Genomic DNA, 24,497 nt, shown 5'->3' on the forward strand with positions numbered 1-24,497 from the left:
GTAATAATTGTACAAACTTCACCTTTCGATCATACCGCACCTTATTCCGCTGATTTTGTTTGGTAGCCGCCGCCTCGGCCAACTCGTACGCCCGCTGTAACTCCCTCTTCATGTCGGACACGTACTTTAGATGGGACTTCCCGGGAAATTCACCCACTCCACCTCCACTTCCTGTATCGCTGAGGATCGCACCCGTAGGCCCGTGCCCTTTTTCCGCCCCAACGCTCTCTCTTCCTCTCGCACCTCTCTAATCAGTTGCCCGAAGGATGGAGGGGGGCCTTTCCTATAAGCCTGCCAGATAGTCCACGCCACCTTGTCCTCCTCCAGAGAGCCACTGAATAGCTGACTCATCCTCACGCTAGCCACGTCAGTCGCCTCTCGGCCACCCCCACCAGGGAATTAAGTGCGGCTGCCAGCTCCGAGACTTCCACCCTACCTGGGGAGCGGGGCTTAGTCCCGACTCCCTCCTCCCACCTCCCTTTACTAGTGCCGGGCACCTCTCTGGGGTCCACCTCTAGCTCTAACTCCTCCTCCGATGTCTCCTCAGCCTCATCCTTGTAGGAGTGGAGCCCCCACGGCCCCTCCTCCCCCGGAACACTGACCATCGCCGGCAGTTCCACCGTCCTGACTTCAGCACTCGTACGAACCAACACCCAGCTAGACTCTACCTCTTTACCACACCGTCTAGCTACCAATTCTACCTGCCCAATACCCTTCACCAAACTTAAACCCCGCACTATCGCGTCTCCCGAAACTCGAAAATCCACTCCGCTCACTACGCATGCGTACTGTACTGGGACATCTTCAAACTGGCACCAACAAGCAATCTTATCTCTGTCCATCTCCGCTCTGCTGCCTGCGCGATTCCACAGCCCCTGACAATCCAATCCCGGACGAGCACCCCACAAATGTAACACTTACCCACAGGCTGGTATATGTCTAGGGGAAAAAAGGAGATCCAGCCACTCTCCAACCCACCTCCCGTACACGCAGGTGCTGTGAGAATCGAGTTAATGCCTCGCGCCCACCAACCGTATCAAACCCACAACAAATACCGTTATGAAATACACTTTAAAGAGTTTACTAAAATTAAAAAAATAGTAGGCAATACAATATATATATATATACAAGGAAAAAAAACAAAAGGCGCCAACTTATCAAAGTTCAGTCTGTTTCGTGCACTCGTTGGAGCTCAATCCACGAACCAATCGACCCATCCGGCCGTCGCACCTGGGACCACCCCGGTGGTCTTACGAGCAGTCCAGCACACGTCCACCTTCTTCAGTGTCTTCCTCGGCCTCTCCCAAAAAAACCCGCGAAAACCCCTCCCCCAAGTTCCCAGCATCACAAGACATAATGACATTCCCCATTGATTAACAAATGAATACAATTACCATATCAGCCATTCTAAAGTGAAACAACGGCTAGAGAAACACTTATCCGACAAAGAAACATTCCTACTTGTAACAAACCAAAGAGGCCATTTTGAGTAACATACCCAGGACATTGTACACATGTATTAAGGAATTTCCAGGAAGGATGGAGAAACAACAGGTCTCGCTACAAAATGACTGAGCTGAGACCAAGATTCAAAAAAATCACATCAAGACTTTCGGATGCAGAAAGGAATCTCTGAATGCTGTCCTCCACTGTGAAAAAAGGTCAAGATGTTCTTTATTGCCTTTCCAACATCATTATTTAGTTTTGCCCATGTAGCAAGCTCCTCCTCCATGCATCTGATAAACCCAAAGGAACGGCAGATATCGATACAGTTTGGTACCAGAAGTGTCGCAGGAGTTACCAGTCAGCATCAAATTCAACATAGGACTGCCTTTGGGACTCCAGCTCCGGAATTTTCCTCGGGATGTACTCCTGAAGTCTTCCCCATGAGTGGGTAGAGCCGCAAGGCAGCGGCGGTTTGTGATCAGAGTTTTCCTTCTAGATGAGCTGCCAACCACGGCTGATGAGCCCATCTGCCAAAGTGACTGGCTTTAAGGTGCCAGTAACCTGCCTTTGCCCCTTCTCCTGTCAGTAGAAATGGTTTCACTGGACTGAGTAACTAAGCTGCACGTTATGGCCAGGAGCTGGACTTGGGAGTCAGAGGCTATTTGAAGTGCACACCATTGGGAGCATTTAATAGGTAGTGGGAGCTTGTTCTCATTACCACCCTTGGCTATAACAACCTTAAGGAACCCTATAAATGTAATCATGCTTTAAAATACAAGGATTCAATGATTTCTGAGGAAAGGTGTTCCAGACCCAAAGTGGAAAAATGCTGTCAAGATTTTTGGAAAAACTGTTAACTTTTTCTGCAACAATCACAATAATGAAATGTAGTCTGCATCATCCAATTCCATGCTCATTCAAGGGCAATCTCTGCAACGCATGAGGCATTTGGACAAGGTTAGATTTTATGATTAACAAGAAAGCAATCAACCAGGAAAAGGAGAACCGAATACAATAATGAAAATACTGAAGAAAATGGCCTTTTCGTCCACTTACTCAACTCCTGCTTAATTCCTCCTCATATTATTGGAGTAAACTAATTTTCACGGACCTTTGCTCACACATTTTTGCATCTTTGAGTTGATAAGGCCATTCAGCACATCTACATGAAACGCTGTTGCAGGAAAGCAGGAAACCCCAACCATCCAAGACATGCTCTCTTTTCGCTGCTGCCATCAGGAAGAAGGTAGAGGAGCCTCAGAACCCACACTACCATGTTATTTAATATTATTCAAGGCGAGGCAAGTCAAGAAAGAAACAGGAAGGCGTCCACTCCTGCCCCAACAGGCGGTGCTCCTTGCCCCATCAGCAACCGTATCTGAGCTTCAGACTTCGGCCTCAGAAGTCATGTGCATGCCCACAGACGTTGACTGCGCAACACATTCATCTTCCTCAGACTTCGAGAGACTACTACTATTTATTATTATTATTTCTTTCTTTCTGTATTTGCACAGCTTGTGTCTTTTGCATACTGGTTGAATGCCCATATTGGTGTGGTCTTTCATTGATTCAGTTATGCTTATTATTTTATTATGGATTTATTGAGTATGCCCACAAGAAAATCATTCAAACACTTGCTAGCTTCACAACAGTTCCTTTTTACCTGTGATTTCTGGCTCAATCCAGAAAGTAACACAAACCAGTCAATATACTCCTCACCACACATCTATAGTTTTAAGTGTCACGCCACATCTTTGCAAACTTCGAAGAAAGCAGAGGCACTGCCATGCTTTTCTCGTCATGGTACTCACCGTACGGGCTGAACCCAGGGCAGAACCTCTGAAATGATACCACGTAGGAATTTATAGTACTGGCTCATGGACCTCCAGTCTCCCCCTGCTGAAGTAAGTAATCATCTTCTTGGTCATGCTGATATCGAGTGAGAGGCTGTTGCTGTGGTACCACTCAGTCAGGTTTTCCAACTCTCTCCTACGTCGTGATTCTTCACCACCTTTGTTTCAGCCGGTTACAGTGCTGTCATCAGTATAGTTTCTGATGGTCCTGGTGTTCACAATGTTTAGATGCTTCCTGATTTATTTCTAAATTATCTACAGTAGGTCGAGCCCCTCTTGTCAGGTCATCTAACAAATGGAAATAGATTCTGTGGATATCAGATCGTTTTTGAAATTAAGAGAGGTGCATTGTTACCTAACACGTTTCTGCATTATGTTTGACAATTAATGTAAACTGACTTTCCATTAGCTAACAGCAGGAGGGGTGTTTAGATGGGGCTTAAGGATTCTAATTTTTTTCTGGGTGGGAGTGAGGGGCTTTGGGGTTCTAACCTTTTTCTGTCATCCATTCTTTGGGTTTTTTTCTGTTTCATGGATGTCTGTGACAGAGTAAGAATTTCAGGTTGTATACAGTATACATTCTCTGATATTAAATGGAACCTTTGAACCATTGCAATCAGCAAGTTAACATATTGTATTGAATTAGAGTTACCTGCATGTTCCATAGTCTGAGAAGACTGTACAGTATCAGTCAACGTTTTGAGCTAAGACCCGTCTTCACATCCTGATGAACAATCTTGGGCCAAAATGTCAACTGTTCATTCATTGAGGCTGCCTGAACTGCTGAGTTCCTCCAGCATTTTGTATGAGTTGCTTTGGATTTTCAGAATCTCTTGTATTTATGATCATGGAGGAAAGTCGCTTTTTGAAATCCAAATCTGTTGTTTTGGGAGTGCTGTCTTAGTTTTGATCTGCCAATCCAATTCAACAAGGTTCACTATAGAGTGGAATTATTGTGAAGCTTGCTGAAGCTTGACAATATTCAGTGTAGGGAGGAGTCGATCTTCAGTTAATGCCACAGAGAGTTATCGCAATATACGGCATACGACACATTGCACACATCATGAACTTGGGAAGAAATAGCTTTCCTTTAAAGTTCTGAGCAACTGAACAGGCTTAGTTGCTTTTAATGATACATTTCCTTCTTAAACCCAGTGAAATGACATGGCTCATAGTGGTGATGATAACCCTATGAAATGACACATTCAACAAACCTTTTAATGCTGAATATTATCAAAGCATGTTGTGTTAATGACAGAGATTTGGGTTTGAGGCCTTCTACTAGTCCAGACGAGGGTCAGCAAGAACAATTGAAGCCACTGAATGGAAAATGTTATTCAGGTCACCAAGTCTGCACTTTCTCCAATCTGTTTATAATAGCCTGAAAGTGTTTAAGTGTTGATTCAGATGGTTTTCCTATGGCAGACACAGAAGAAATGATCCACACATCAAATTCAAATAGTAAGGCTTCTTTTTCTACAATGGGGTGCTGTGCCCTGCAGTGATATAGTGGTTAATCTGAAGCTATTATAAATTGGAGCGTCAGAGTATAGAGTTCAATCTAGTGTCCCCTGTCCCCGTTAGGTGTATCTGTACGTAGGATGCATGGGTTTTTTCCAGGAACTCAGTTTTCCCCCCACAGTCCAAAGGCGTATGGGGTAGATTCATTGTAAATTGTTCCTTGATTAGGTTAGGGTTAAATTGGGGTTGTCAGGGGTTGCAGGGCAGCACAGCTCAAAGGGGTTGACAGGCCTATTCTGTGTTGTATCTCTAAATAAAAAAATAATTACTTAATCAGCTCTTAACTAAATTAAGTGTTCTCAAAACATATGTGCTCTTACATACATACTTTTTCGTGCCATGTTCTTTGATTTTGTGACGCTTAAAATACTGGTTCATAGTTGTCAGAAACACACTGAGTCTCAGCAATTTGCAGAACGGTAAACTTTATTTTTCGAGTCTGCAGAGTCGGACCCAACCAGCTCCTGCTAGATTGAGTGCCGAATTACACTTTGCACAGTTTTTTATACCCTACTTGTTTACGACTTTGTGAGTTGCACCCATGTGAGGTGCAGACATTCTTCCTTAATCTCATTACAAAATTACAAATGTGTTTACCCTTTGGCCCACTTATCAGCCTCAGCGCATTAACACCGTTATTGTTCAACCGTTAAGCATGTCTTCCCGTTACCCGTATCGCTTCTTTAATCAGCAAGCTATTGTTTCATCCTGATTTTGCAAATTGGTTTATACGTTGCCCTGCAAGTTGCTTTGCACGTTCTTTCTGTGTCAGCACATTCTAAATGGACTCCTTAAGAACCGTCTTTAATTTAATCATTTCTCTCAATCCACCCTTTTTCTTTTTAGAATGTGCTATCAGTTGGGCTTTTGCCATGGGTTTACATAGGCTTCTTCCTCTAGCTCTATTTCCCTTTGTAGGAGTACCTGAACAGGATCAGCTGGGGCCCCTGGTTGCATGACTTGTCTTGCCACCCGAGCTACTAGCTCCCGCAAGAAGGGGATCAGACATGGTAGCAGAAGGAGGACCATCAATCCCTCTCCTATAACCCCTAAAGCGGTTCGCCACCAGCCTCCTTTCAACCATCCGTCCAGCCAGTCCCAATACCCCAGCGGCTTCCAGGTCTGTACCAGCACGTGGGCCAGTTTCCTTATTTTATCTGATATTTTTTTTGAACCACCTTTCCGTTGTCATCTATCTTTAAGCAGCAGTTGGTTAGATTAAACTTTCCACATACTCCTCCTTTTTGTTGTAGTCATAACATTTCTCGTTTACATGCGAGTGTGATACAAAGGACCCTGGAAAAAAACCGTCATGCCCACCCTTACCATCGTCCTGCACTTATCACATCCCCCTTCAGCGCTTCTCAACAATAGCAGTATATACATTACAGTCCCAAAGTTCATTCTGTCCGTCTTTTGAGCTTTAGCACCATCGGGTCTTCTCCCTGGACACAAGTCCACTCTGCACCTTCTTCGGGCTTTACGGGTCCCTTGATTCTCGCGGCGTGGGTCCACCCTTTTTCTTTTGTCCTTACTGCGGCTTCGGTGGTCAGTAGCACCTGGAATGGGCCTTCCCACTGTGGCTGTAACTTCTCTGGCTTCCAAGTCTTAATCAGGACCCAGTCACTGGGCTGAGTTCGGTGGAGTGCGAAGTCCAGAGGTGGGGTTTGTGCGAGTAACCCCTTCCTGCGCAATTCTGCAAAAGAACGAGACAGTGCCTGTAAATAGTCCCTTACAAAGACATCTCCCCCTTGCAGGGAAGGATAGCCCTCCACCTTGTTCCAATATGGAAGGCCAAACAACATTTCATAAGGGGATACTCCTATATCTTTTCGAGGAGCCGTGCGGATTCTTAGTAGGGCCAGGGGTAGACACTTGGTCCAGGGTAGCTTGGTTTCCATCGTTAGTTTTGTCAATTGCGTCTTCAAAGTACTGTTCATCCTCTCAACTCTTCCTGAGCTCTGAGGGTGCCAGGGGGTGTGCAGCTTCCACTGGATTCCTAAGGCGTCACAGATTAGCTGGTGTGTTTTTGAGGCAAAGTGTGTTCCCCTATCTGAATCAATAGACCCCATTATTCCATATCTTGGGACTATATTTTCTAATAGGATCCGTGCCACTGTAGGGGCGTCCGCTTTAGTGGTTGGGAATGCTTCCACCCACCGAGTGAAGTGATCCACAATTACTAACAGGTACTTCCATCTCTGAACTTGTGGTAGTTCCGTAAAGTCTATTTGGATCCGATGGGACGGTCGGACGGCTAGTGTTTGTCCCCCCTTATGGGTGGCACGCATCATTTTCTTGTTTACCTTTTGGCAGGTGTAACAGCCCCACACCTCCTGTTGAGCTAGTGTGAATATCCCTTTACAAACATAGTCCCTTAGGATAGTGTTGCACATAGCTTGCACTCCCCAATGGCTTTGTTGGTGTAGTTGTTGCAGTATATGACGAGTTACTTCCTTATTCAGGACTTGCCGTCCGTCGGGGGTCTTCCACTCGCCTTCTGATGTTTGTCGGGCTCCCAGCTGGCTCATAGCGTCTATTTCTACTTGGGTGAAGACTGGTAGTTTGTTAAGCCCTTCCCTTATTGGTATCAGGGTTAGAAGTCGGACCATTTTTTCCATTGCTGCCCGTTTGGCTTCTTCATCTGCGAGCCGGTTTCCTATTGCTTCCGGGGCTGTTCCTTGTTGATGTCCTGGAACGTGAACCACTGCAATTTCTTGAGGTAATGTTAGGGCTTCCAGAGTCATGCTTATCATTTGTTCGTGAGCTAATTCCCTTCCCCTGGCTGTTATCAACCCCCGTTCTTTCCAAATCTTTCCGAAGGTGTGTACCACTCCATAGGCATACTTAGAATCGGTGTATATAGTGCCTATTTTGTTTCTTAACAGTTGCAGTCCCCTCTGCAAGGCATATAGTTCACAAGACTGGGCTGACCAATTACCCGGGAGCCGGCCGGACTCCACCGTCTCCCTAGTCCTCCCGTTTATAATAGCATATCCACTGTGTCGTACCCCATTGATGCATCTGGAGGAGCCGTCGATATATAGTTCCTCGCCTTCAATTAGGGGAACTTCTTGTAGATCTTCCCTACTTTTTGTCTGAAGGTCTGTTAGCTCCACGCAGTTATGCTCGGTTTCCTCCCCTGTTGATTCCCCGTATAAGAACTGTGCCGGGTTACAACTATTGTTCTTTTCAAAGCTTAAATCATCCCCGACCATCAGAATGGTTTCGTATTTCAGTATGCGAGAGTCCGTCAACCACCGCTGAGCTTTTTGGGCTAAGAGGGTGCTAACGGAGTGCGGGGTATACACCGTCATTCTTCCCCCAAAGGTTAATTTCCGTGCTTCTTCTACTAGTACGGCTGCTGCCGCTACGGCTTGTATGCACGTCGGCCATCCCCGGGATACCGGGTCTAACATTTTTGATAAAAATCTTTCCCTTGGTGGTTTCCAAACGCCTTGGCAAAGTTGTGACCTTTTGGCACAGCCTCCCTTATTCCCTTAATGATGTACTCTCGCCACTGTCGCATATTGCGTCTTCCCTCTTCTGCTTGTTTGTCCCACTGTGGGTCGTTTACTGGAAATTTCCGGTCCCCCGGTAACTCATTCGGCTGTTCCCTTCCCCAAATTGATATTGCAGCTTGTCGTATCATTTGCCTCTCTTGTGCAGAAAATAGCGTTCCCATAATCGCATGCATTTCTTCCCAAGTGTAAACATTAGGTCCTAAGAATTGATCCAACTGTTCTGCCAGTCCCATTGGATCTTCTAATAAAGTTTTCATATCTTTCTTAAATCCTCGTACTTCGGTACTTGTCAGAGGGACGTTTACAAATCCTGTTCCTCCCCGTTCTCCTCCCATTGGAACCTCTCGAAGGGGACACAGCTGTACCTCTTCCTTTTTTAATTCGTCTTTCTTTTTCTTATCTGCTCCTGTCACACTCCTTGTTACGATCCTTGCTTTTGCTTTTTCCCTAACATCCCTCTCTTCCCTCTCCGGGTCTATTTCTTCTGTTTTTTCACTTTCTTCACGTCCTCCCTCTGCTCCCGCAAGGGGCGCAGAAGGCTGGACATAGGGAGGGGGTAAATGATCGAGTGGGTCCCACTTCCGCTCCCCTTTAATGCCCAATTTAAAACTCTTTGTTGTTACTCCTGGCCAGGGAGCCCAACAAAAAGCATAAGCAATTTCTTCCGGTTTTACATTTGGTTTTGAATTAACGTAAATGTTTAAGGCTTGTCGTACCCAATCCTCCTCAGACCCAAGCCGCGGCCACCAGACCGCAGGTTTTTCTATCGGCTGTTTCGACCAAATTAAACAGTACTGTATCATTTTTTTTCTTTTGTTTCCCTTTTAGTCTTCCACATCCCCAATTCTCAAACATTCTACCGAGGGGGCTATCAGGAGGAACCCCCGGGTATGGTCCCGGTCTTTCCGTTTCCTCTTTCTTTTTAGAGCCACCCCCTCCCATCTTATTCCGCTCTTACTTAATCCCGCACCTTTCTACTGCAACAGTAGGCACTTTACCCGGTGCGTCCCAAGGACTTTTATCAGGAGGACCCCCGGGTAGCGATCCCAGTCTTCTCCGTCCTTACTTATTCCCGCACCCTTCTACTATAATAGTAGGCACTTATCCGGTGCGTCCTGGGGACTTCCAGTACCAGGTACTGTCCCCTTCTCCCCGTTTACCGCTCTGCGCTGTCCGGATATCACTCGCTCAAGCCGCGCTGGAGCGACGAGCAAGGAGTCAGGGACCGCCAAACTCGGCGGGGTGCACCGTCTCCGATGTCCTTCCTCGTGTCCACCGCGGCCGTAGTGGATCCCGGACGAGCCCCCACGTTGTCAGAAACACACTGAGTCTCAGCAATTTGCAGAACGGTAAACTTTATTTTTCGAGTCTGCAGAGTCGGACCCAACCAGCTCCTGCTAGATTGAGTGCCGAATTACACTTTGCACAGTTTTTTATACCCTACTTGTTTACGACTTTGTGAGTTGCACCCATGTGAGGTGCAGACATTCTTCCTTAATCTCATTACAAAATTACAAATGTGATTACCCTTTGGCCCACTTATCAGCCTCAGCGCATTAACACCGTTATTGTTCAACCGTTAAGCATGTCTTCCCGTTACCCGTATCGCTTCTTTAATCAGCAAGCTATTGTTTCATCCTGATTTTGCAAATTGGTTTATACGTTGCCCTGCAAGTTGCTTTGCACGTTCTTTCTATGTCAGCACATTCTAAATGGACTCCTTAAGAACCGTCTTTAATTTAATCATTTCTCTCAATAGTTCAAAAGTGTTGAAAGTAAAATTTATTATCAGAGTACATACACGTCACCACATACAACCCTGAGATTCTTTTTCTGTGGGCATACTTAGCAAATCTATAGAACAGTAATTGTAAGCAGGATCAATGGACAACAAACTGTGCAATTGCAGATATAAATAAATAGCAATAAATAATGAGCATGAAGTAACAAGATAAAAGAGTCCTTAAGTGACTGTATTATCCCCTTTTGTTCAAGAGCCTGATGGTTGAAGGATAGTAACTGTTCTTGAACCTGGTGGTGCGAGTCCTGACGCTCTTGTACCTTCTACCGGATGGCAGCAGTGAGAAAAGAGCGTGGCCTGGGTGGTGAGGATCTTTGATGATGGATGCTGCTTTTCTACGGTAACGTTTCATGTCGATGTGCTCAATGGTTGGGAGAGGTTTACCCTCCCAATGGCAATCTGAATCTTGATGCATTCTGATTCCTACTCCTTGAGTGCTTCTGAGACAGCAGCCTTAGTAGAAAATGAGTCACATTAATCTGTCCAAAGCAGCCGCCTGGCTCTCTGGAGCGAGAACTTGAGCACAGATTCTGCCGAACAAGATACTGGGTTACCGAGTTTAAAGCTCTGGGTCTGACAGATCGAGAGGACTCTACTGGAAGGGGATTTCTTCATATTTGAAGCAGAGTTTGATAGGTTTTTGATATAGTATGGGTGTCAATGGTTACAGGGTGAAGGCAGGAGAATGGGGTTGAGGCCTAAGGCTCCTGTGTCTTTTTGGTGGCAGGAGTGAGAAGAGAGCCTGTCCTGGGTGGTGGGGTTCCCTGATGATGGATGCTGCTTTCCTACAACAACGTTTCATGTGGATCTGCTCAATGGTGGGGGGGGGGGGGGGCTTTACCCGTGATGCACTGGGCCATATCCACTACTTTTTATAGGATTTTCCATTCAAGTGCATTTGTGTTTTCATACCAGGCTGTGACAGAGCCAGAATATATTTACACATCTGTTGAAGTTTGTCAAAGTTTCAGATGTCTTCGCAAACCCTTAAGGAAGTAGAGGCAGTGCCATGCTTCCTTTGTAATTTCACTTTGCTGCTGGGTTCAAGACAGATCCTCTGAAATAACAGCACTGAGGAATTTGAAGTTGTTGGCCCTCTCCACCTCTGATCCTCTGATGAGGACTGGTTCATGGACCTCTGGTTTCCCTCTCCTGAAGGCAATAATTAGCTCCTTGGTCCTGCTGACATTGAGTAAGAGGTTGTTGTTATGGCGCCACTCAGCCAGATTTTCAATCTTCCTCCTAAATACTGATTCATCACCACCTTTGATTCGACCCACGACAGTGGTGTCCTCTGGAAACTTGAATATGGCATTGGAGCTCCGCTGGGCCACACAGTCATGATACAATTTATACAACGCAACTGCTAACATTTTACTTAAGGTGAAGGCCCCTCTCTATGTGTCTCTCCATTCAACAATATTCTGCAGTTCACTGTGTTTCCTGGCTGCAGTTTCCAAAAGGCATCACTTTTGACTTCTCTTGAGTGAAGTTCTACTCCCATTCTAGGGGTTAGTTTTTCACTCAGAGTGTGGTGCTTTTATGGAATTCTCTGAGGAGAAGGTGCTGGAGCAGGTACGATTGTAGTGTTTAAAAAGCATTTAGACAATTGTGTAACTTAAAACAAATAGAAAGATATCAGAGTTCAAACGGCCAACTGCAGAAAAATTATTTATTTTTAAATTTAGAGATCAGCATTGAACAGGCCTTTCTGATCCTTTGAGCTGCACCACCAGCAACCCAATGATTTAACCCTTAGCCTAATCACGAGACAATTTACAATGACCAATTAACCTTCTAACCAGTATGTCATTGGACTGTGGGAGGAAACCAGAGCACCCAGAGAAAATCCATGCACTCCAAAGGGAGGGCATACAGTCGCCTTACAGGGGGCACCGGAAATGAGCCCTGAACACCAATGCCATGAACTGTAATGGCGTTGTGCTAACCACTACGTTACCATGGCGCCATGGGACAAAGTGGGATGAACATAGATAGGCATCTGGCTTGGCACGGATGAGTCGGATCAAAGGGCCGGATTCCATGTTGTATGTCTGAATGAGATTAGATTAATTAAATTTGGCAGCAGGGTCAGCAGAAACATGGTGAACTGGAGGATCCAGTGGTCACTTTACGAGATATCTCCTGTACCTAATAATGTGGCCAATGAGTGTACATTCATGGTCTTCTGCTGTTGCAGCCCAACCACTTCAACGTTCGATGTGTTGTGCATTCAGAGATGTCTAATGCACATCACTGTTGTAATGTGTGGTTATTTGAGTTACCTTCGCCTTCCTGTCAGCTGGAGCCAATCTGCCCATTCTCCTTGGACTCCTCTCATTAACAAGGTGCCACAGAAGTGCCACTCACTGGGTGGTTTTGTTTATTTTGCACAATTCTCTGTTAACTCTAGAGACTGTTGTGTGAAAATTCCAGGAGATGAACAGTTTCTGGAATACTCAAACTGCCCCATCTGGCACCAACAATCATTCCACAGTGAAAGTCACTTAGATGATAGTTCTTCTCCATTCTGATGTTTGGTCCAGACAACAACTGAACCTCATGACTATGTCTGCATGCTTTTATGCATTGAGTTGCTGCCACATGATGGGCTGATTAGATATTTACATTAATGAGCAGGTGTACTGGTGTACCTTATATAGTGATCATTGAGTGTACTTGAATGAGCAGGAATCAAGTGTAGTGGGGTATTGTCATAGAAGCGGAAATGGTGCTGACGTACAACAGCCATGATTATATAGTGTGGCAGGGCAAGATGTTTTCTTGTGCAACACGAGTGAATCTGCAGATGCTGGAAATAAAGACACAAAATGCTGGCAGAACTCAGCAGGCCAGACAGCATCTATGGGAGGAGGTAGTGACGATGTTTCGGGCCGAAACCCTTCATCAGGTTTCAGCCCGAAGCGTCGTCACTACCTCCTCCCATAGATGCTGTCTGGCCTGCTGAGTTATTCCAGCATTTTGTGTTTTTATATGTTTTCTTGTGTTCTGTTTAGGAATTCTTCAGAGATTTGCTAGCCACATCTCTTTACCAGTTCCAGCCCTCTGACATCCCTGATTTTCTTTATTACATTACTACTTCCAGCTATCTCGGCCCTATCCTCGGGAGTGTTTACATTAATGTAAGTGCTATATAAGTGCAAGTTGTTGTTGTTGAGAGGGAGGAGTGAACATCTTCAGGGAGATTGTCCATTCCTGCAGTTACATCTTACAACTCGGAAGAGAAGTGTCTTGGTTCAGATGAATGTGGAACTACCAGCAACTTTGAGTTAGGAATTATAGCTGTGCATCTGCTGAGTTTTAAAATTTACATCCAGATGCCTTGCTGAGATTGGCAGCTTCCTCCCCTCGACAAAAGCTTATGGGCCTGTGGGAGGCACAAATCTGCCGGGCATCTGACTGCTTGAGTGAAAGGCTTACTGACGCCTCCATTTCTTGTCTCGGGCCTCTCCTTGTACAGTCTTGTCTTGCCGAACGAGAGCACGAGCTTTTGTGAGTGGCTATTGAGACGTTAAATAGGTGTTTGGAGGTTGTATAAATAAAGGGAAAAAGGATTTAGGATATTGGGTGTGGCTGGAGGCTGATGAATGTAATGCAAAGAGGGAATAAACTGATGTGTCGAAAAGCTGGACAACATGTCATGTGAAAAAACGTGGGATTAGTTCATGACAAGAAAGAATTGAGTGTTTACAGTGTGTGATAAAGGATCTGATAAGAGAGGGAAAGAATTGCTGGAGGTGGAAGGGAAAGGGAGGGTCTGTGGGAAAACAAATCTCAGGGTTGTGTACTGCATACGCACTTTGATAATAAATGTACTTTGAGTCTTTGAAGGTAAAAGAATTGTCGCCAAGATCAAGGGAAAAATCTTTCAACACATTTTGCTATTAACATTTTTTCCTTTTTGGAGAAACAAACTAAAAGCAGGGGATTCACCCAGTTTAAGCGACGTATCTCTGTTTAATGAGGCCTCAAGAGGATTTCAACCTTGTAGGGTTTGGAGGCTTGCGTGCCTCAACAATCCACGGACCTATGCTGGCTGGAGTCAGGGCCTTATGCTTTAGCTCCTGGTAGAGTCACCCATGCCAAACAGGTCAAAGGATAGAGGCCAGACTAAGAGTGGTCCACTGGCCCTCCAGGTTTGGGTATTTAGTTCACGGTAACAACCCTGACTGATCAAACAAAATGATTACAGAAACAGCAATGAAGAACCCTTCTACATCTGAATGTGACGGTATTCCTGAGTCTCCAGCCAGGACTAGCATGACTGACAGTAGTAAAAGCCAAGAGGAAGCTATTGACATGATGAAGGAATCCCTGAACACTGCCAGAGATGGAGCCCTAAATGCCAGTGCTGTAATGGGCAGTAAGTAAGAGAGATGTGCTAGAAGAGATAATGTGTGCTTAGTGGACAGTTCACTCACATCCCAAAATTATACAGTTTTGGGGAGCTTGTTTTCTCCCCAAAACTCTATATAATTTTAATTCAGGATATTTATTCGGCAATAGATTGAAAGGACTTATTGAAATAGATGTCATCTACAAATCCCTAAGAGCCAAAGAAACGTGAGCCAATAGAATCCAAAGGTCAACTGAAGAAGTAGCCAATCAGGCCTGAGGCAAGTAAATGGGGGGGGGGGTGGCTATATGAACACGGGCACTCCCAGAGAGAAACACCAACAAATGCCGACTGTTGCTGTCACCTCGACTGGTGATGAAACTGCAAGCTAATTGCCAGGCTCGGCAAACACTGCAACGTCAAGATTGAAGGGAATAACAAAGAGATTGAAGCTTTCTGAAAAGTTAACATAATTATATAGATCCAGCAGTTAAATCTAACTCCTTCTGGGTGTTAGATTACTTTCAGTTGGCAGGGTAAAGCACTGAAGAGGTACCGCAATTGACATTTCCACATGGTCCTCCAAATCCACTGGTAGGATAATCAAATAGATGTCAACAGCTCATTCTCAGGCCAGCATCCCCTGCATGAAGACACTAATTACAGTTGGTTGATGCTGTTGGACCTGCCCAACATTGTAGTTCAGAAACAGACACATTGCCCTTACAGTAAGAGATTGCCAGGTTCAAGTTCATTGTCATCTGGTCATAGACTCATCTTCAAGGACTCCATCTCATATTCACAATATTTATTTATTTATTATTTGTTTTTTTTTGTTTATTTTGCATTTGCATAGTTTGTTGTCTTTTGCAGATTGGTTGTTTGTCCTCTTGGGTGTGGTCTTTCACTGATACTATTATGGTTATTGGATTTATTGAGTATGCCTGCAAGAAAATGAAACTCAGGGTAGTATATGGTGACACATACAGTATGTACTTTGATAATAAATTTACTTTGAACTTTGAAGATGTACACAGCTAAATGAAACAATGTTCCTCAGGGACCAAGGTGCAAAGTTTGGTACATGTATCACATACAGCGCACAAAATAATATTAGCATAATATCAGATAAAAAAGTATTCTGTAGGTGTACAAGTTGACATAAAGTGCATGTACAACATATAGTTAAATATACAACACTATTAATGCTGTTGGAACAGAGTAGGTGTAAAGATTCAGTAACATCAAAGCACCCATGAAAAATTACAATATCCCTATTCATGATTAGGAAGCCACTTCCATGGTTTAAAGAAGCAAATGGGATGGCATTGAGAACCTTGCTTCCATGCATCTGAATCAGACAGTGAGCGGCACAGTAGCGTAATACCAGCAACCTCAGTTCAATTCCTGCCATTGTCTGTAAGTTTTCCCCATGACCACCTGGGTTTCCTCCAGTTGCTCCAGTTTCCTCCCATAGTCCAAAGCCCTACCGGTTGAGAGGTTAATTGGTCATTGTAAATTGTCCCGTGTTTAGGCTGGGGTTAAAATTCGAGGTTGCTGGGTAGCGTGGCTCAAAAGGTCTGTTCCACACTGTATCTAATAAAAGCAAGAAGAGCTGTGCCGATAAAGAAGGGAACAATCCAATCTCAAACTACCTGCCTATCCACCTGATAACACACCTCATGGAGCTTGTGGGTCTCACATGGACCTCATCAGTCATTGGACAACCATTGAAATGGAGTGGAAATGTGCCATCATAAGTTGAATGCAAAGACCTCATGTCAATAGCAGATGAAGATCTTAGGCTAGACTGCCTCTCAATACAAGCCATGCTTTTGCCCACATACAGCTTTTTTATCCAGAATAAACTTTAGGCATGATAAGCTATATATAAGTATGATACAAATACAGATATTCATAGTGTTGGTCAGTGTGCAGGCTCACAATTTAATTGTAGTTGGTTCACATTGGTAGTGTTAGCACACAGTTCTGCACCAAAAACCCACTGCCACTCATGTCCAATACATACCCTGTTAAATTAGAGCTAGCAACTGCGATCTGCAAAGTCCAAAATCAGAGCTTCTTGTTAGCTTAGAAGGTCATTGTAATTCCTTTTTCATTATTGGCCCCTAGAATGCTCTGTGACTACAATATAAGATAAAACTTTATCTATCCCGAAGAAAGTTATTGTTGCAATGTTGCTCAGTCAGAAAATTATTCTTTAAAATACAAAATGTAAGCATTGAGGGGCAAAAAGAATACAAAAAGTGCAGTAAAAAGTAATAGTGCCAATTACAGATGTGCAATGAAACCATACACTTATATACTGAAGGAGGAGGAGGTGTAGAGTCTTACAGCCACGTGGAGAAAGGATCTCCTGTGGTGTTCAGTGGTGAACCTCGGTGAAATCAGTCTGTTACTAAAGGTGCTCCTCTGTTTGTCCAGAATGTCATGGAGGGGGTGAGAGGGATTGTCCATAATCCTCCATACCTTCGGTAGCATCCTCATCTCAGACACGAACACCAGGGAATCCAGCTCCACCCCCAGAACAGAACCAGCCTTCCTGACAAGCTTTTCGATCTTATTAATATTTATTCCCTTCTACTTTTCCTTGTTTTGTTTCTGAATAAAAATGTTCTGAAAGACATAGACACCATTTGTGGTACTCCTCCTTGAACTAAAGGCCGTCATCAACTGCACAAAGCTGCAGTGTAGCCCACTAACTTTTTTGAAATACTTGAAATTACACAGTGGGATAGAAACACTTGGATGATATTATTTTGTAGATGCTGAGGTACATCCTGGGATGTGCTGTGACACATTGTCAGTAATGTAACCTGGGGTCATCGGGTCTTTCAACATCAGGCACTCTTGCCCAGGTGATCCCGCCAAGGTTGGTCAGGCCCTGGCTTGTGTCCCAGCAGTATTGGTTCATGGGTCACATCTCTTGATCCATAGCCAAATGGAGGCTCGCTCAGCAGCCTCTGTGACGGTCCTGGTGGCTCTTTTCTTTGCAATCCTTATAATGCCAAGGAGAGTGTAGGTTCTTGCACAGTGAGCAGCCAGCAAAACCTCTACACCCCACCTCTATAGGCTCTCATTGTGCCCTCCAGCCCTGTCCCTGGCACTACTCTACCAGCTCCTGGTATTTGGCTGGCATTAATTCATGGGTAAAAATTTATCCCAATTCTACAAAATTGCATGTATTCTGCATAACTTATGAAAAAAATAATCTAAGATGATGAGAGGCATTGATTGTGTGGATAGTCAGAGGCTTTTCCCAGGGCTGAAATGGTTAACAGGAGAGAGCACAGTTTTAAGGTGCTTGGAAGTAGGTACAGAGGAGATGTCAGGGGTAAGTTTTTTATGCAGAGTGATGAATGCATGGAATGGGCTGCCGGCGACGTTGTGAAGGTGGATACCTGAGTCTTTTAAGAGACTCCTGGACAGGTACATGGGGCTCAGAAAAATAGAGGGCTATGGGTAACCCTAGGTAATTTCTCAGGTAAGAACATGTTCGGCACAGCATCGTGGGCCGATGGGCCTGTATTGTGCTGTAGGTTTTCTATGTTTCTATATTTCTAATATATAGGTCACCAATAACTAATTTATTAAACAGCATTTGCTATATTTCCTAAATGTTATTAGAACTGTTAAGTCCATAGCTACTCCACAATTGATTTGTCAACTTTTACAGACATCTGACACAATTCTTTTAACATGTGCCAATAATAACCTCCTGTAAGATCGAAACCTGTCAGAAAGTCTCAGATATGACAACAAAGCCCCTTTCACGACAGGCATATCAAGTTTGTGTAGAATAAGTCTGAACCAATTAAGCCTCACTGAATTTCAAAGATCTTTTTGACTTTACAAATCTTTGTTCTTAGAATGGTGGATTTGGAATTTAGAAATTGGTTGCTATGGTTTTGTAAATAAATGCCCACTATTACTTGAAAAGGGTGCAATTGACATGGCTTGGTGAACACTTCTATCATATCACTTCTGCCTTGATTGTTCCTGCAGTAAAATGAGTACTCTTCAAGATCACTTTATTGCTTCCTAAACATTTGAGGACATGCTTAGGTTAATATAGTCTATTTTACATATGACCAGCATCTCTATTTCCTTAGGAGTTTGTGAAACTTTGGTATGACATTTAAATTTTGATGTGTACTGAGAGTACTTTGACTGGCTACATCACAGTCTGGTATGGAAACACCAATGCTCTTGAAAGGAAAATCCTACAAAAAGTAGTGGATACGGCTCAGTTCATCATGGGTAAAGCCCTCCCACCATTGAGCACATCTACAGGAAACACTGTCACAAGAAAGCAGCATTTATCATCGGGGTCCCCACCACCCAGGACATGTTCTCTTCTCACTAGGTTCATTAGGAAGAAGGTGTAAAAGCTTAAGGCCTCAAGACTCACACTACTGGGTTCAGGAACAGTTATCACTGAGTATGCGTTTAAGAAAATGAATCTCAGGGTTGTATATGGTGGCATTTACTGTATGTAAATGCTGTATGTATTTACTTTGATAATAAAGTTATTTTGAACTTTATCAGAGATAATTTTGAAGTTATGATCTTAGTTATAATGCACAATGCGATTAATATGTTTGTGTTAACAATGAGCCAGATCATTTTGATCCAGCAACTTGCTTGGATTCATTGCCCTATATGTCATGATGACCAGGCATGAAGACGGACAAACTTGCTGGTCCCCTGCATCCGGTTGTCCGGAGTTGACTGGAATGTGAGTGCCATTTCCTCAGGGTGTTATCGCAGAAACAACCCTGACATTCAGGGACTCTAAGATTTTGTTCACTGGAACTTTTGTGCATAATTATCATGATTAATTTTGGAATGGATTAATTTTGAGGATGTAGATATTATTGGCAAAGCCATCATTTATTGCCTGTCCTTGATTGGTTCTGAACAGAGCTATTTGTTAGACCATTTCAGAGGATGTTCGATGGTTAACCACATAGATGTGGTTCTGAAGCCACGTATAGACCAGACCGGGTTGGATCATCTGTGAGTTTGATTGATTTTTTGACAATCCAGCAATTCCATTATCATTATTCTCAATTACGAGTGTTTTTATGTTCAATTTCCAAAGCTGCCAGGGTAGAATTTGTACTCGGATTGTTAGTGCAGGCCTCTGAATTAACGGTCTGGTAATTTAGCAACTATGCAATTAATGTGCCTCTGGTAATCGTCGAATGCTGTACCCCATGTAAATGTCTCTTAGCTGCCATCCTAATCGATAGTGACCCATATCGGTACAAGAGTACCCTGACAATTTCAGTTGCTGATATTCACTTGTAATAATGAGTTCTGTGATTATGACATGACAGAAATAGGTTAAAGGCTGACACTAGATTATTACCAATGCCTGACAGTCAACCGGTAATAACTGTTCCTAAACCTGGAGGGGGCGAGTCCTTAGACTCTTGTGCTCGATGGCAACAGTGAGAAGAGAGCATGTCCTAGTTGGTGGGTGGTGGGTGGGGGGGTATCATTGATGAATGCTACTTTCCTGCAACAGTGCTTCATGTCGATGTGTTTGTTGGCGGAGAGGGCTGTACCTGTGATGGACTGGATAGTGTCCACTACTTTCTATAGAATCTCTGTACAAAGACGTTGGTGTTTTACCAGGCTGTGATGCCGCCAGTCAAAATACACTCTCCAGTACACATCTACAAAAGTTTGTCAAAGGAAATGTCAAGAGGAGCAAATACTTCAAAAATAACATCTTAAATAAAGTTGAATAACTTCCTATGGTCTTTGTTATGGGAGTCATTTTAATGTGAGTGTGGGAGTGAACGTGTAGATATTCACACATGCTATAAGTGTATATAGAGTCTGCTGTTGTTAAGGGGGAGATGCTTGTCATCTGCTCTGCTAGTTCAATATGTTCTAATTACTCTAACATCCTGTAGGTTAGAGGTTAAATGCCATTGGATACCTTACATGCTGGAAGATAAATTTCATTGATAATTTTATTTTGCAAATTAGAAATAATTTTATAGTCTTAAAAGACATGACTGAAATATTTGAATATGTGCCTTCTGAAGTATGAAGAGCATTTAGGCATGTAAGTTATAGCCTGGATAATGATTTTTGAAAACACAAACCAATTAAAATGGATCTTTCTGATAATTGTATATAGTGCACATTAGAAAGATAGTTGATGGAAATTTCAGCACCGTTATAGGACCATTATGAGGCCTTTTTGGTCTGTTATGATATTGCATGTTGTTAATAGTTTCTTTTATGATATTCAGTGTGAGATATAAAACAGATATTGTTGCTCTCGGAGGGTCTATCGAAATGATCTGCACCAACCTGTCACTAGGGTTTCAGATCTGCCAGTGGTCTCAGTCCTGCGAAGAGCTGATTCTGGTACACTCTCAGACAGGGCTGAAAGGGCACCTGAACATGGTGCCAATAGAAAAAAAACATTGGATGAGAGTTCATTTGACCTGCTCTAGTTCAGAAGATCCTGGAGAGCAAAGGGCATGACAAGGCACAGAAGATGCCATTGTTACCCACGGTAACCAGGAAAGACTTCAGTTTATGACAGTTGTTCATACCACTGGACTCGGACCTGAGGTCGAGAGAGTGGAACTGCCCCAGTGCAAGGGCTTTTCCACTTTAAAAACTCTCCTGCACAGGTTTTCTATCATCGTCGGACATGATGGATAACCACCACAGCTTGGAAGCAATAATCCTACTTTACGTGTAATGCATTGTCATAAAAGCATGATCTGAAGAAACTCAGTCAAAGCTTTTAGAGAGGCTTTGTTCTTCTCTTATTAGATTAGGAGTAACTTCTATAACTTGCACCTCTTTTATAACTTCACTCACTTTCACGCTGAATTGACTCACTCTGAAACTCATGTCCACAGTATTATTTACTGACATTTTTACTATTTGCACCATTTGTCCCCTCTTGCACATCGGTTCTTGTCGGTCTTTGTTACTGTATGTATAGTGTTCATTCATTCTATTATTTCATTCTATTTCTTCAGTTTCTTGTAAAAGCTTGCAAGAAGATTCATCTCAAGGTTGTATATGGTGACACAAAAGTACCATGATAATAAATTTACTTTGATTTCAGAGATGCAGTGCAGAATAGACCCTTCAAGCCTTCTGAGCTGTGTCACCTAGCAGCCCCCAATTTAGCCCTAACCTATGTACAGGACAATTTACAATGACCAGTTAACCTACTAACTGGTTCATCTTTGGACTGTGGGAGGAAACCCGGGCATCCGGAGAAAACCCATGCATTCCACAGGGAAGAAGTTCAGACTCCTTATAGATCAGTGGTTCCCAACCTTTTCTATGCCCCACACCCCTAGGAAATGTTTGATTAATGTTCACACCCCCTACAAAAGTAATATCACATTTGAAGATGAAGAAGTCTAATTTTTAATTTTTGAACCACAAATTGAACCACATACAATACTGCAGGTGAACAAGTTGAACTTAAAAATATAAGCCTTTAACTCAGTCCATAAAATGCAAATATGAATTGAACAATTAGATTCTAATTTATTCAGAAAAAATTGTAAACAGTAAAATCAATCCCAATTGTGAACATAAAATTCAATGATTTTTTTTGCTGCTGCTTCTCATTCATGATTTTGTCAAAACGTGGAACTTTCTTGCTGACTGTGATCCGCAGGTCTGTCTGTGGATTCAGGTGATTCCTAGATTTTGTCTTGATTGACAGAAGAGAACTGAATCCAGATTCACACAAGTATGTTGTTGCAAAGGGAATGAGGACACGGAGTGCTTTTCCACCAAGTCTTGGGAACATATCCAGTGCTGCACACCAAAACTCCTCTAAAGTCTTGCTTTCAAATTGCATTTCAAGAGCTTGATTTGTCTGCAAATTAGTAAGATCTTCCTTCAGCTCTTTATCATCTGACATTTTCTCCAAATTGTAGGAATATGGATTCATGATCCATTCTTCTGAAATCTTCAGGTCTCCAGCAGCAAAGTATCCATCAAACGATTCTGACAGCATTTCCAAATGAGCCACAATTTCTTCACACACAGTAGGAGTTATGGATCCAGTATCATCAACTATCTCTTCTAGTGAAGGAAAATTTGAGAGACTGCCTCTTTCCATCCTTCGACGTCAAAGACGTAACTTTTCTTTGAAGGCATTCATCTTTTCACAAGCCTTCAATATGTTTATCCCTTTTCCTTGAAGAGAAACACTCAGATCATTCATACGAGTGAAAATGTCAGCTAAGTAAGCAGCATTTGGGCGAATTCCTGTGATTCCATTGCCCCAGCCAGATCACATTCACGCTCCTCCAGAAAAACTTTGATTTCTTCCTGCAGCTCAAAGAAGCAGGTTAAAGCTTGACCTCATGACAACCAATAGACTTATGTGTGGAAAAGCAAAACTGAATGCTCATTTCCCAGATCCTCACAAAATGATTTGAAGATGAGATGGTTCAAAGCACGCCCCGGATCCAGTTGATGATCTTCACACAAATAACAAGGATTTTCTTCAAATATGGAGGCAAAGTTTTTAATGCCAAAGCATGCCGATGAAGAAAACAATAGGTAACTTGCAAGTCTGGAATCTCCTTTATCATCAATGCAGAAAAGCCAGATTTATTTCCAAACATTGCAGGTGCCCCGTCCGTGCACACAGAACCAATGACTTTGATGTCTAAATCATGTTTGGCAAAGAAGTCTTTCACCAGCTGCATCACATCCTTTGCAGTTGTGTTTGTTTTCGGATCTTTACAAAACAGGAAATCTTCCTTCACAGCACCATCATTGACATACCTCACTAATGTGATGAGTTGGAGTGTGCTTGGGACAAATGTTACTACCACTTCTCAAGGCACACTGGCAGCTGGCTGAGTGATGACTCGTGACTTGTCACTCAAGGACACAAGCCACTCTTTGTCGTACCCCCTGAAATTCCATCTCGCACCCCAGGTTGGGAACCCCTGTTATAGATGAAGTCGGGGTTGAAATCTGAACTCCGTCGCCCCGAGCTGCAGCAGTGTCACACTAACTGCTACACTACCGTGGCTCCAGACTAAATAACTGTGTGTTCTGGCTGGCATCACGTTTGTGCCTCAGGGTATGCAGTTTGCTGAGATGCAAAGCATGAGGACTGTGATAGGGTTGTGTAACAATTTGATTTGATCCTAATACCCTCAACAGTTCAATCAACAGTTTTCCTGCCCCTTATTGAGGAAGCCACAATTGAAATAGTAAGTTGTAGAGATGTGGAGAGGTAGAGAGGGGGTGATCAGTGAGAGATTATCCATCTATTAGACTACCAGTGTTGCTCCGTTTGTTAATGTTTCGGTATTTGTTGTGGCACAGTAAATAATTTTAACAGTTGTATCAACTGCCAGGGTGTCTCAGGTAGGTAAAATGAGCTGACTATTAGGAACACAAAACATACTGCAGATGCTAGAAATACAAAGTGTGTGTGTGTGCGTGCATGCCCTTAACTCCTGGTGGAGTTGTCGGGGTGCCAACATGACAAGCTTTTTGCATCGATCTTTTTGGTGATTGCTCATCGTACAGCATGTCTTGGGCATCTGAAGCCTGGCAGAACAAATCCCTCTCCAGGTTTTTTTTACAAGGTCGACACTCAACTCAGGCACGGATGGAGAGCGTGTAAGGGAGCTGACCGGATTTGAACTCGTGACCTCTCGCCCTGAAATCCAGCACTGATGCCACTACGCCACCAGCCGGTTAGAAATCCAAAGTAATATCTACAGAATGCTGAAGGACTTCAGCCGGTCAGGCAATATCCTTTATTTCCTTAAGCCCATCGCCCCTACTGGGGCATAGGTGCTGGCAGCAGCTTTCCAGAGAACTCTGTCCTGAGCCACTTTTTCATGTTGCCCAGGTGTCGGCCATTTTCATTCTTTCTCTCCCAGGGAGAGTTTCTGTAGCTCCAAGCTTTTTAAAGGGTGAGGTTCCTAGCCCCATGCTCA

General features: G+C 43.6%; 1 protein-coding gene across 7 annotated transcripts in view; it reads left to right on the forward strand.

Moving 5' to 3' along the window:
* Nucleotides 1-24,497, forward strand: part of lypd6b (LY6/PLAUR domain containing 6B) — a 259,391-nt gene that overhangs the window by 145,593 nt on the left and 89,301 nt on the right. Inside the window, exon 1 of one of the 7 annotated variants that reach the window (XM_059970283.1) lies at nucleotides 10,460-10,485. The exons of the other annotated variants lie outside the window; for them this stretch is intronic. The gene's annotated coding sequence lies outside the window, so the exon portion shown is untranslated. Of the gene's footprint in view, nucleotides 1-10,459; nucleotides 10,486-24,497 lie in introns of those variants that run through there. 7 annotated transcript variants of the gene reach the window in all.

Source organism: Hypanus sabinus, chromosome 5, assembly GCF_030144855.1.
Source record: "Hypanus sabinus isolate sHypSab1 chromosome 5, sHypSab1.hap1, whole genome shotgun sequence".
Taxonomy (NCBI): domain Eukaryota; kingdom Metazoa; phylum Chordata; class Chondrichthyes; order Myliobatiformes; family Dasyatidae; genus Hypanus; species Hypanus sabinus.